Here is a 14183-nt window from a genome sequence, read left to right as displayed (position 1 = left end):
GCTGGTGGTGATCTAAGGAATGCTGTGATTTGGAGGCTCATTTCACCACAGGGAGAGATGTTTCCGTCATTTCCGTGGATGTGTTGCTTCTGATACGTTAAAACACGCAAATCGGAGACTTGCCGGAGTTTTGTACAGCGTGTCTCATGCAGCACATCTCATTTGGTACAATGATGTCCTGGCAAAAAGCACACCAAAGATTCGTTGAACAATTTTACTCGCAAAAGTCCATTCCAAGTTCTACTTTTAATCGCGTCAAGTTTCAAGAAGCTCATCCTTACATTTTCGTTTGAACAACCGTTACACATTTTTACGGCAATGAACCTCAACCTTTTAATTATCACCGGCTCACCTTCATAGCTGCATCTGCTACCAACATCCCAAGTTTTTCATTAGCGTCTTTCGAGTTGTGATGTTCCGTTAGTCATCATTCCGAGGTGACAAACTGCGGCAACATCTGTTACAATGAAACACACCCACGAGCAAGATGCCGGCGCTCCAGTTGTACCTTAATCAGTGAATGGTTCAGCCATGTAGGAGAGCAAAATCCCCAAACGTGGCACCCTTGCTGTTGATTAAAGCCATTATCAACTAATTACGGCTCGAACACCCACCCGAACACACAGGAAATACGGCTATATGTCCAACCAGATATGCTGTTACCTAATCCATCCTATCCGGTTCAGAAAACGAAACCAGTCTAAGGCAATTGATTTCAGACTCCCGCTTGCGAGGAATATCGCACGCTAACACTAAAAATAAACACACCCATAAAACGCGAGCACCCGACACAATCACTTCCCAGAACGGGTGATCACAGGGTAGACGGGTTCAAGGGAACGAACACAAAAGCCCCGTTGCGTTTTACCGAAACTGAATCAAGCACGGAAACTGCCTTTTTCAATAACAAACCCAAAAGATAGCCTCGAAGGATCGGCCAACATCACACTCACAAAATCGACCTCAAAAGAAAACATCCTCCGAAATCACTCACGGGTATAATTTTTCGCAATGTAATTAACATAAGCATAAAAGTTCTTCTCATTTTGGACACGTCATGCCCGGGCCTGGCTGAAACTGAAACAAGTAAAGCTCACTGCGCATCGAGCTGACGCGTACGATCGGTTGGGGCCAACCATCGCGGAAGGCTTCATTATGCGGCGATATCCATGCCGCCCTAGCGTCTTCGCTGGAGGTCTCGGCAAGTGTCGCATCACTTTCGGACTCTTCCTGCTTGATACCGCATTCCACACGGTGGTGGTGAACTTCCCGACGGCTTATTTTGTGTTGTTTTATATATTTTGGGCACTAGTCTACGGTAAAAGTTTCACATGTTTGAAAGTTGTCTTTCTTCCAAAAGAGCTTACCTTTTCGCAAATTTCTGTCGAATCTGTTTGGATTATTAGATGGAGTTTTGTGGAGCGGGAATTTTTCTATGTGACGAGCAGATTACAAAGAAGCAGCAGATGTGTGTCAGCGAAATGTATCACTTCCAAATTTCCTTCAGAACCATACGTCATCACTTTATCGGGTTGCACTAAACGCCATCAAGTTTACCAATTATTTTGCACAAATAAACTGCATATATCTTAACATGCTACACCTTATGCTGCATTTATGGGCAATATCTTGCATTTGTGTTTGGTAGGCTTTAGACTGACCGTGGACATTAACCGTTGACAGGTTCGTCACTTACACAGCACACAAATCACTTGTCTTTTATTCGTTGATTGCAATGGCTAAGCTGTCGTCAACTCCGGAGGGATCTATTTTTCTTGTTTAGGGTTATTTTAATTTCACAAACTTTACAGATAAAACCATCTATCATAGAACATTTTGCATAATCACATGCCATTCACAAGCGCACAACAGGAACTCAATTTAAACGGAACGTTTTTTGTTACACTTTCGCAAACGCGAATCAATCATTAATTGATGTTCAACATGTACTGCACAACGATTTGTTCTTTCGATTCACTTTGCCGCGTCAAACATATCAATCAAAAATTGATTGCCTTCCTTGGCGGATTGCTTTATTTTTGCTAAGACTTGTTTGGCAAACTCCCCCAGTGGTTTCAGACGAAACATACACCACAACAATAGGAACACGCCAGAATAAAACCGTTTCCGCCTGGCACATCTAGCATGTAACACAAAACACCAACCAAACAGAATGATTGTACGCAAACAAATGCGAAACCATCGCTGCGCGCAATTCGCGTGAGAGCCGAACTAAATCGAGAGATCGAGAAGAAGCCATCGGGTTCCTATGAATCACAAGACACACGAGGCACGCCGCACATTCGACCGGCCAAGGATGTTGACGATGGCACGTCTGCCGCACTCGCCGGAACTCCTCCAACTACCCCAAGGCCGCAAAACCCCCAGGTCAGGCGGCGAGTCAGCCACAAGTCGTAATCGGGTCTCTCGCGAACCGGTGACCGATCGAACCGCCGTCAGAACCGGATACACACGCTAAGCGTAGAAGCGATACCGGCCAACAGCAACTGCAGAAGCGGCGCACTAAAAAGCTACAAACGACCACGAGCACCGGAGCAGCAGATGAGATGTGTAACGGAGAAGAGTCAAATCACGACTGGGGGAATCATATAAGTAAAATCAAGGTAAACCCATATTATTATTTTTCCCTGACTGCCTTTGTTGCCTCACCGTCGCTCACCGTCACTCGGTAGCGCCCTCGCCGTAGGCCATCGAGCTCATCACTCGACTCGTTGCGGATGCGCTAAGCTGCCTTGTGGTATAAGGAAGACCCCAGAGTCTTGGTGAGACTCTGGCACTCGCACTCGTTTGCCACTTCGAACACAACAATGTGCGAGAGCCAAGCAGCAGCAGCAGCTTCGCAGTCCTTCACTGTCGGCGAACCTGTCCCGCGCGCACACATGAAACTAAACTAAGAGATCATCTTCTGAGTTCCTGCAAGGTGAGATACAGCTTCCAATCCCTTCGTTGCGAGAGCCGACTGAGAGCCCCAGCTACGGTTCGGATGTATCGGGCGCATCTTTTATTGTGATTTCGTAAACAAAAAATTGTTCTTTTTGTAGCAAATTTTGCAGTGTTCCGTATCTGCGAGAAGAGATTACCATTTCAAAATGTTTTGAAGCTCATTGAATCAAACCTTGATTGAATATTAGTATTTGAGCAAAAAAATACAAATATGCTTTTTATGCTGATTTGAAATTTTAGTCTAATAAAGTAGATTTGAATCAGAAATAATTTCTAGACAAGTCACTTTTTCATAGCTGAATAAATCAAATCAGACAAAAACAAAACAGGCCAAATCCAATCATGCTTCTTAAAATAATATTGACAGAAATGTCAGAAAGGCAAAAAACTATTTTGTCGATAAACTAATTCTTTGCAATTAAAATAGTTTAAGGTTTTCTTTTAAGATGGCAGCTCTAAATAATTCCGATGTATTTTTTTAGGTTTCAGTTTTAAACATTTTCTCGTTTTTCTAGTCTGGAGTTGCCTGGAGTTTAAACTAATAAATTTAGTAAGCAATTTACGATGAAAGCTTTTGAAAATATTTTTTATGTTATGTTTCTAGATTTAAACTTCACCTATATTAATTTCTTTAAAAGCACTTTTGTTATGGCTTGCATGAACTGGTTTTAGTTTATTATTTAAAATATTATTTATTTTTTTTATAATTCAAAAGAAGCACTATTCAATGAAACTCTTGAGACAACTGTGACTTGGAAAGTAAATACATTTTGTCGAAAACCAAAAAACTATTTCCAAGCTTCAATAAACAAGGCGAATTAATTTAAGGAAACTACACTGCGTCTCCGTCGTTTACATCTTGCTGCAAAGAGTGAGCCATTCCAATGTATTTATTTCCATAAAGATTTGTCCTTTCCTTTCGCGCGTTCATTCCCGTTTCAGATTCAAGCTCACTATTCGGTGGTCACGGCGCAGGTTCACACTTGCGCTTCTGCCATACCCGTAAGGCACCGGGCAACGATTGCCTTGGGCAGTCACCATCGTACAGCAACCTGTCCCTCATGTTTGCCAACCAAGCCACCGCCACCGTTCTACCGTTTCAGTCCCATCTGCGCACCTTCGACTAACCCGATTTTAGTCGGCGGAGGCATCCGAGGCCCCGTGTCGTGTTGCAGACTTTTTCGCTGGACACTGGAATTGTTCAACTAATCTGCACCGATGAAGAGAGCGATAGTCGTGTGCGCCGGGATGTGTGTAGCGGAGTGGCAGTGGCAGGCTACTAAGCAACTTATCGTCGCCACTGCAATGAAGCACTATGCGCTATGCCAACATTTCAAACTATCCACCACTATCCTGGTTCCCGGTTGTCACCTCAGAATACTTTGGCGGCTGGTGGTGATCGCTCGATAGCGAATTGGCGTGTTTTTCTGCTGCTTGGACAGCGACTACTGGGAATGATGCGTCCATGAATCCCTTTCACGCCGTTTGCTGCAGTTGCAAACGAAAGCTGCCCGTTCACCTGCGAAAACGCGATGATGCGCCTCCACGCTATTGCCCATTTCGATGTCTGCTTATTTTTGTGGGTCAAATTGACTTTCGAGTTGGCGCGATTAGTTATTGAATGGTGATTATGTTCGTCCCGCGTCGTCTACCGGATCCAGTTGACGTTCGCTTGCTGTGGTCAGCTCCTGGAAAGGCTTCTGCTTTTCCCTTCCCAAACGGGAGAGAGAGATATGGTTCCTACGGCATGCCTTCCAGCCTGCAGACGGGCGTTCGGGCTGTGAGGCTTTGCGACGATCGTGAATGATCGCACGTCAAGATGCGCAAGAAGAAAGTGCGTTTATCAGCACAGCGCAATGTTCACGTTTATCGACATACGGCCACCTTTACCAAACACAGGACGCAATGATTTAACGCAATCACGAAATCGTGATACAGCACACGACTGCATCCTTCAATTATTTAGGTAAATATTTGAAATATTTTGCCCACTTGCTGCTGCAATAAGCACGTGTGACCAGAAGTGTGAGAATTCAAAAAGCTAGTAAACGATGTAACCTTCCAAATAACAAAAGACGGAGTAGCCGTTAACATCGTCAGTTTTTTGCAACTAAAATAAAGCTCCTGCAAAAGTGTTCGTTGTGTGATAAATTAAAATTGTTGTGTGATAAATTTTCTGCTGTCAGAGAAAACTAAAATTTTATCTATAAAATAACGAGCGGCTTATGAACGTGATTTAAATTTTACATTTATAAAATTTTTAAATTTATAAATTTATATACATTTGGATTTTTATAAATTTATAAAATTTTCTGTGGTTCACCACGTTTTTCCTATCGGAAAGTGTTAAAATTATGACCCGATTGAAATGCCGTACATTGCGCTTGACGTTCACTTGTCTTCTTTGAGGTGGCATCGGATTAGTTCGATGATTGACATCTGCAATCTTTTCCACAACACGACAATTAACCATTTCAAAAGCGAAATAAGCGTTGATAGTTTTGTCTTAATATCTTCTGAATATTATTATTATTTTTGGCTTTTGGACCGTCTAGTCTAGGTCACGCCGGTCGACGGATAGTTTACATGAGGACAGGGAACTGTCCGGATGGGATTTGAACCCCAGGCCTACCGTTTGAAGACCGGCTACACCACCGGGCCGCCCGCCTTATCAATTTTAAATCTCCAATTATTGTATAGCAACCTCTGTTACCATCGAAAGACGTCAAATTTATTAAAAGTGAACTTTTTATTAGCTATAATTCAGCAGCGATTATAAATTTCGACGACTCCTTTATGAATAAAAAAAAAAATCAAATTCGACGGCTTAATTGTGTATCATCTGCAGGCTATCAAATCGACATCATTTAAACAACTTTTCAAGTGCTTTTTTCCACCTTCTTAGTTTTTTGATTTGCATCTTTCAAAAGATGAATTAGATGCATTATATTATCTGACATATTTAAATTTACATTTATTGCCACTGCACATGTACATTGCCATTTATTGACACTGTATCTGCCCATCTTCTGGGTGAAAATATTGCTAGTCCTCTTGAGGGTAATGTAGCAGCCAGCGTGTCACAAGTTAAAGAGGCCAGCTTCTCAATGCCTCGACGAAACCGTGTGACCATCGACGACGTCCGACTTGCGCTGAAGCGGATGAGGAATATGAAAGCTCCTGGCTTAGATGGAATCTTCAACATTCTCCTTAAGAGATTACAGGTGAAGGCACTGATTTTATTAACAAATATTATTGATAGATGTTTGAAACTGGGTTACTTCCCTAGTGCTTGGAAAAGTGCTAAAGTGGTGCCCATCCTCAAACCAGAGAAAGGTCCGACCTGTCCTGAGAGCTACCGCCCAATCAGTTTGCTATGTGCCTTAGGTAAACTTTTGGAGAGATTGGTCCTTGATCGTCTCCAAGACTGGGTGTCTGAACTGGAGATCATTCCTACAGCACAATTTGACTTTCGTCTGGGCTATTCCACTACACATCAGTTGCTCAGGCTTAAGAGGTATGCTGTTGCCTTCCTAGACATTGAAAATGCGTTGAGACTTCCTATGTACTTAACCAAGATCATTAGTAGTTATTTGGATGATAGAACGTTCAGAGTAGCTTTGAGCTCTGAAATGTCTGACCCATTTACCGTACCTGCAGGTGTACCACAAGGTAGTCTGCTGGGTCCGTTATTGTACGTACTGTACACAGCAGATATCCCGATTATACCCTGAGATGGACAGATGTTTCTGTTGGCAGATGACACTGCCATTGCAGTAAAGGGCAAAAATATGGTTGAATTGAGGAGTAGGGCTCAGCGCTGCTCAATATGCTTCAAATTGGAAGATTTAAATAAATACTGCCGAAACGCAAGCAATGTTGCTCCCCTATCGATTTAAAGCTAAACTTATAATCCCTTCTCCAAGGAGTAGATTGAATGTGGAGGGCGTTTTTGTTGAATGGTCCACGGCCATAAAATACTTGGGCCTGCTGATTGATCGCAAGATGCTCTTTGGAGAACATGTACAGAGCATTTTGAACAAAGGTCACATCCTTATCAAGAGCCTGTATCCTTTGGTCAATCGCAGGTCCAAACTTTCACTCCAGAATAAGCTGGCTTTGTTTAAACAAATTATTACATCAATGGTTACTCATGCTGTGTCCGTGTGGGGGATTTGTGCACAAACACACAAAAGGAGAGTTCAGGTCATGCTCAATAAGGTACTGCGCATGATATTGTACGAAAGTAGGTACACTAGGTGCGCCTATTTGTGCCATAAAGCTGGCGTTCAATGTTTTAATGATTTGATAAAAACTATTAATGATAAATTAAAACAAAACAAAACAAAACAGTAGAGATTCTCCCCACGAATACATTCGTGTATTAGGAGATATTATTGAAGATAGCTTGTAGATAGCTTGTAGTTAGCACACCTAACACATTCAGTGCTTAACTTAACAAAGTTGTCAAACAAAATATTTTAAAAACTGTAAATGCTACGAATTTAGGTTAGAAAAGCAAAACTGCTGCGTATGACCAATCTGTAACGTTAAACAATGAAATTGTTAACCATTATCATGAATAAATATATACATATATACATAATAAGACACTGTATCCTGTTACCGATCTTTAATTACTTATTATTTTGTTATTTGTATGGTAGAGCTGGGCGGCCAGGTTGTGTAGGCGACAGCGGCGAAGATCTTCATACGACAGGACCGGGGTTCAGATCCCATTCGGACCAGACTTGAGGACTGACTATCCATCTACGTGGTTTCAGCAAGTCTAGTAAGGCCGATCAATAGCCGTCACGACCTTAGAAGGTCGTTAAGCCAAGATGAAGTTGTAAAAGAAGCATTTTATTTTAACTCAATGTTCTAATAAAACTTAGGTTCATTCAAAAACACAGCTTAAGCCACTCTTACAAATCAAAAACTGCAGCATATCTGTACGCACTATGAACAATCTTCTTAATTTATTTTGAATTATTTTTCAATCGATGAATTGAAAAGTTTTATTTTATAACTATGCTTTAAAATAAAATGTTAATGAAAATAATACGTGGAGCATTACTGCAAGACGGAAAACATACGGCTCAAAATCAATAAATGTTACAATCCTCAATTTTTTGCATCTGAATACGGATTAATAATCCAGTAAATCAACAAAATATACGAACTAAAGACTCAAAACAAACAACAGACCAAACTTTCCACTCATTCAAACTGTGCCTAAGGTAAGCACGTGATTTCATTACTCATTGGCCAAAGTAACCCAACCATCTACCAAACTACATTTGATACACCAGTCTGGAAGCATGCCCAGATTGTTGGACTAAACGTCCAATCCCATCGTTCCAGCGGTCGAAGGATACGTGTGAGGTTAAAAAGAAAGCACGCAGGAATCGGTGCCGAAAAAATATGTATTCCAATTAATTCTACAATATACGCAACACGATAAACTTGGACGCAAATTTATGTCCATTCCGTGGCAGTAAGTAACCCTGGAGGAATTGAATACTAGGGAGCGGCCGGACACCTTCGTAAAGGTGCACTTTGTTTTGGGTAATGGGTCAATTCGGGTAAAACTGTTGTTTGCTGTACGTTTTTTGTGGAAGTTCACAGCATACAAAGCCTTTTCATCAGATATTTCAGGCTGCGTGCAAATGAGACAGTTTGTGTGATTTAATACCAAAGTAACCAAAAGCACTCGATCTGAGATGGTAAAAAACAACATACTAAAATTTTATGACAATCCAAACAAGAGGATGGTTTATTAATAATCAAAAAATTCCGTGGAACCGTAGTGAAAAGGTTCAATATGTACTGTGGTTTCACTAAATAGAACATTATAGAAATTTCAAACTATTGTATGATAAAGGTCGTTTGGATTTTAATTCTCGCTTCATTGAATGATCTATTCAGAAAGTTAATAAAATTAAATAAATTTATTTAGCGTTTGGTGACTTATACAGAATCACAATTCTTCTATAACTATACCCGTCTCCGAGCATGCGTAGGTCTTCGTCAACCATTTTGAAAAAATTCGTTGCAGATATATTACGATAACAAGTACAAAGTTATAGTCATTACCACAAGGACAAGCCAAGACCTGATGGTCAACCGAACCCGACTGTTGCGGACGACGAATTTGTAGCGCTCCTTACACTCGAACTACAACACCAGAGTTGATCGTAAGCTTTCAGTTCATCAAAACGGTATAAAACTTTGACCCGTCCCTCGGAAACAAACAATAGTATTGTATCTCAGCGTTGTGTGTAAATATTTACAAATATTCGAACACACCACCCAGTCCCGTGTAGGCATTGTTCGCAAAATGCAATAGGTCGTTACGAGTGTCTATCCATGAAACTCCACGCTTTGGAACAACACGAGGAACAAGCAGAGCCTTTGGACGACACCATTTCTCCGTCGTTTGGCAGCGTGACAATTTTTCATTACTCAATGAGGCATAATTTATGATCCCAAGGTGTCAACCAGTGAAAAGAGACCAAAACCGAAGCCCGCAGGAGCAACAAACGGAGCAGCGGTAAAAGAACCCAAACGGAGGAATGAAGAACACCCAAAACTACCAAACACAATAAACGATCCGGCCGTCTGCGCAGTCGGGCAGGATAGAAGCGCCTCGGTTTCCTTCGTCAGCCAAGCATTGATTATGAATTTCTAACAATGTTTTGATGTGTTGCTCCGTTGTCCCTTGCTGGTTTGACTTTTGTTTGGCTAGTTCAAACCATCCAAAGGGTCTCTACACGCTCGAGAGGGTAGTTTCGAGTGCAGGCTTCCGTGCTGGCAGGGGAATGGTAGAACAAATCGTCGCCACGGACCCTTCACCCATAACGGTTGACATTGTATGCTGACCGACGAGCAGAGCGACTTTTATGAGGTTAATAAATTTTCACATGCCCATCGATGAGACTGCTTTTCGGAAGGGATGATATCTATTTGCGCTTGCGCAATGTCGCCGTTGATCCCTCCAAAGATTTCTTGCACCGCAGTCAAATGAAAGGTGGTCCAGATACGGGGACTAACGCAACGCTGGATGAAATGGATGAGAGCGAAACCGTCTGCCGTGCAGCATCGAGCATTATTCAAAAGGTGAGGTGAGTCGATCAAACAGAGTGAGGCCATTTGTCGTTAGTCTGAAAACAAAATACCATACACAACTAAATTGGCCTAATCTCATGAAGCGTATCTCTAGCAGTGGACCATTTAGAGCTAAAGAGACCGATCGACCGGTCGAGTGCGTGAGTCTGGACAAATATTTGCAAAACATTAAAATAGTTCGAACGAAAACCAGCTCACCCTCCGATGATCATCACCACGTGGGCCTAGCCTTTGTTGCCTTGGACTTTGTGGCACCGTCCAATAATGGACCTTGGCACTTGAAATGTAAATATTAGCTAAGCAATCGTAGCACGTACTGAGTAATTGCTCCATCATTGAGCCTTGTCCGCTCGTCGGCCTATCGATCTAGTTTCGGGGGACATTTTAAAGTCAAACACAACATGAGTATAAAGTTAGTTGTTTTTAATTTGAAAGCTATTGAAGAGGTCCAACGAACGGAGACGGCTATCTAATGCATTACGATGCTTATTGAATCCACGTAGTTGGATGGTCAGTTCTTCTTAAGGGAGAAAGGTCGGGATGCGATTTGAACCTCGGTCCTGCAGTATGAAGACTGGTGTCGCTGCCTCCTCTAGCAACCGGACCAACCCTAAAACTAGCACGCAATACGTATTCAAATTAAATTCTTGTTCAAAATTCTCCCTCAAAACATTGAATTTCTCAGTCTTCTTTGTCACTTCTCCTACTCAAATGTGTCAAGAATAATTAACATTTTAAAACTCTTACAATAATACGACACAAAGTAGTAAATCAAAGATGTGTAATTATATCAGCTTTAAACACTCGCCTCTCTCCCGACACACCTTGCATAATGCAATCGCACTAAAACGTGTCCCGTTGCCGTATCGATGTTAATGACTGTGAAACGCATTCTTGAGGTAAACTGTGAATAACTTTACATTTTATTTAGCCCATAAATTCTTTCCATGTTTGTGACCTTACAGTAATCTTCTTTGCTGCCATCTTGGTCAAGAAGAGCACTGATGCAAAACCGGGAAGCAAATACGACAAAAATACTCTCAGACGCGTGCTTATGCGAGATTCACCTGCATTTTTATGTGATTTTTTTTTTCAACTTATGTGTACTTTTTGTAAGTCTTTTGTAATCAAGATTTCCAGAGGTTCTAGGTCAGTCAGAATTCGAGTGTCTCTATGAAGGCTTTAGTAAGTGCCAAAATGTGTATACAAATTCTTGTGGATGTAAATTTGATTCGAGCTGCGTCAAAATATATTATGAAGCCCAGTTTACTTTCGCCCTATGTTGTTTTCCGATCTTCTTTTCTTCTGAGCATCAAGAGTAAAAGAGATTCTGTCATCTGTATGTTCGGATCTGAAATACACATCCATACGCCTCGTTCGTGGTGTGCGCACGTGTTTCGTACGGCTGGTCGGCGGCGAAAATTATGATCGCGGATTTACATTTTTATATTGAATTCGAACACGTATCAGCGTCAGATTTAAAAGCTTATAAAGGTAAATACATCCATCGATGCTGATCATTACCGCGATCGCCAAAAAGAGCGATTTAAGTGTTCGGCGATCGCCGTGAACGAGAAAACGGTGATAGCCACAACCATGCTCAACCGAGTGAGCATTAAATTTGGGTAAATTATTTGGAGAGTATCCGGCAAATGTCTTTCAGCATGCGACTTACATTGGTGAAACTGATCGCAGCTTTTGCTTGTAACCTTTTGCGTCGCTCAATTATTTGGCGTTGATACTCCTCCCTTGTGGGGGCTTGACGCCTCAGCTGTTTGGTTCTTAACGTTTGAAGCACGTCACGAGTGGAACTAACTTAAAACATTTACTTAACAGCAATTCTACCCTCAAATTAAGTTCCTAACAACAATCTAAGAAATACAATGACTTTACAGATTTAGAAATTAGTACTTAAAACAGATCTCTTGTTAACTATTATGCAATTACTAACTCAAGATGGATATTAATACTTCTTCTCCTTCCAAGTCTTCATATCCTTTCATTATACATTCTCAAAAGAGAACCTGTAATTTCTGGATTTCCTTGACCCACTTTGCACATAATTTATCCCTACATCCTAGGCTCTGATCATAGATATTATAAGACTCTTGCCTTTTGGAGACCGACGATGTTAAAATAAATGAATGCGTATCTACGCCACCAGAAATACTAGGATATTCACTTCATGTGGCACTGGCTATTAATTACTAATTCAAAACCAGCAATAATCTTACTACATTTCCACCTGTTAAAAGGGCTAGTTACCTAAGATATTGTAATCCCAGGTCTGCAGTTCCAAAATCATTTCCGATGTTCGTCGAAAGCTGACACCCTCCTCAAAAATAACACCTTGCGTGTTTACGAGATGTTTGGTCATTTTCCGTATCTCCCCGATTCGCCATCCTCCATTCGTCCATCATTAGCAAACTATTCCGGCCGGTTGGTACCAGGGGCGTACAAAACCTTTCCTTTAACCATGCTAAATACCATCTGACCAGAACCGATTAGCTGTCCTATTGAGGGCAAATGAAAAGGAACACCAAACGGATGATCGAAAACGACAAACGCAGCACGAAAATTGCATCCAAGAATGATGCATTTGTTTCGCCCGATACGGTCTTGCGAGCGGTCGTTGTCCCACAGCACGAAGTCCATATTTGCTCCGGTCATTACTCATTCTCGAGTGTGCATTTGCATTGTTTCGGTTACGCCGTGTCAGCGCGCGCAAAGATTCGGCAGAGGATTTCTCTTCTACGACAGACAAAGATGAATCGGAACAGTTCAATGATTTTTCGATGACTTCGCTGCAGCGCGTACAGAAGGCCGCCCTATATCTGTGACGAATTATCTCAAAAGAGGTAAAACAAATGCTTAACGGCATGGGATGTCGGCAGCCTGCATTTCAGCTGCATCTGCAGGTTGGATAGATGTTGACCAGCGGAGAGAATAAGCTCACTCACACACACACACACACACACATACACAAACATGCACCGAAAAATGATTAATCATTGGCTGAGATTCATCGATACGGTCCAGAATCGGAGAAACAGCACAAAAAAGGCTGCTAACGAGTGCGTCATTCGTGCCGCATGTGCTCCAGTTTGTGAGATACCTTTTCGGTAGAGTCCTACAGCAATTCCGGAGCCTCTAGCTTGAGAGGGGCAACTGCTACTGCTCAGATTGTTATCTTGATTCCCGCTCCAAAGGCAATAAAACTGACCTTACCGAGTGAATCCGTATAACTTTGGTGCGTTGCATTGGTTGCAACAAACGTAATAAGTATTTCATTTCAAAATCATTCACCACGAAGACGGCTGATTCCCAACTAACTCCTCCACGTCAAGCATATAGAACGCAGCATGACGACAGTAAGCAGATTTATTGCACCCGATACGCAAAACTGCGCCATCAGCCGGGAGAATGGATCGGAATAGAGGGAGATGGTTGGATGGCTCAGCCATGATGTGATCCGTTTAGCGAACCAATGTGTAACTTGGTGAAGGAAGCGGTCGACCAACTTCTAACTTTATACTCCTACCCAGTGATCCATATTATTATCTTGGCGAGTCAATTAAAAATCTATTTTTTCGTACGGAATTTATTGCACCAACCTATTCAATCCATGGGTGCTGTTGACCGTCCAACTTTCAGCAATCGGGACAAGGTACCCTGTATCGGAATCTAAATCATTAAAAGTATCTAATTTAATAATATGAAAACTTTATGTTATCCAGATCGTTTTACGAGCTACTATCTTGCTTGCAAGTAGATTTTCTCAACACACATTCACCCGCCACGGCTGGGCGATGTTTCGGTAGCTGGAACAGTTGGACGGGGGCTGCAGAAAATGAAAGAGAAAATCATTCCAAGATCAATCAAACGATGATGCTGCACCGTGTGCAAACGGCGCGTTGGTGGTTGGGGTTCCAACCATTTTATTAGTTTATTTTCATGGATCTTTGGTATTGGAATATTTCTTACTCGCACGAACATTGCCCAGCCTTGCGAATCTAGAACTTGATATGGATAAAAATGAACAAGACGTTCGCAAGATAGTTGCTTAAGGGGAGAGATGTGCATTTAGCTTT

General features: G+C 41.8%; 1 protein-coding gene across 1 annotated transcript in view; it reads right to left on the bottom strand.

Moving 5' to 3' along the window:
* Positions 1-13983, bottom strand: part of LOC126556283 (histone H1-like) — a 591209-nt gene extending 577226 nt beyond the window's left edge. The window contains exon 1 of the mRNA XM_050211519.1: positions 13977-13983. The gene's annotated coding sequence lies outside the window, so the exon portion shown is untranslated. The remainder of the gene's footprint in view (positions 1-13976) is intronic.
* Positions 13984-14183: the final 200 nt, after the last annotated feature.

The sequence above is a fragment of the Anopheles maculipalpis genome, chromosome 2RL (assembly GCF_943734695.1).
Source record: "Anopheles maculipalpis chromosome 2RL, idAnoMacuDA_375_x, whole genome shotgun sequence".
Taxonomy (NCBI): Eukaryota; Metazoa; Arthropoda; class Insecta; order Diptera; family Culicidae; genus Anopheles; species Anopheles maculipalpis.
Note: the sequence above shows the minus strand (reverse complement) of the source record. Positions and strands in the feature narration are given on the sequence as shown.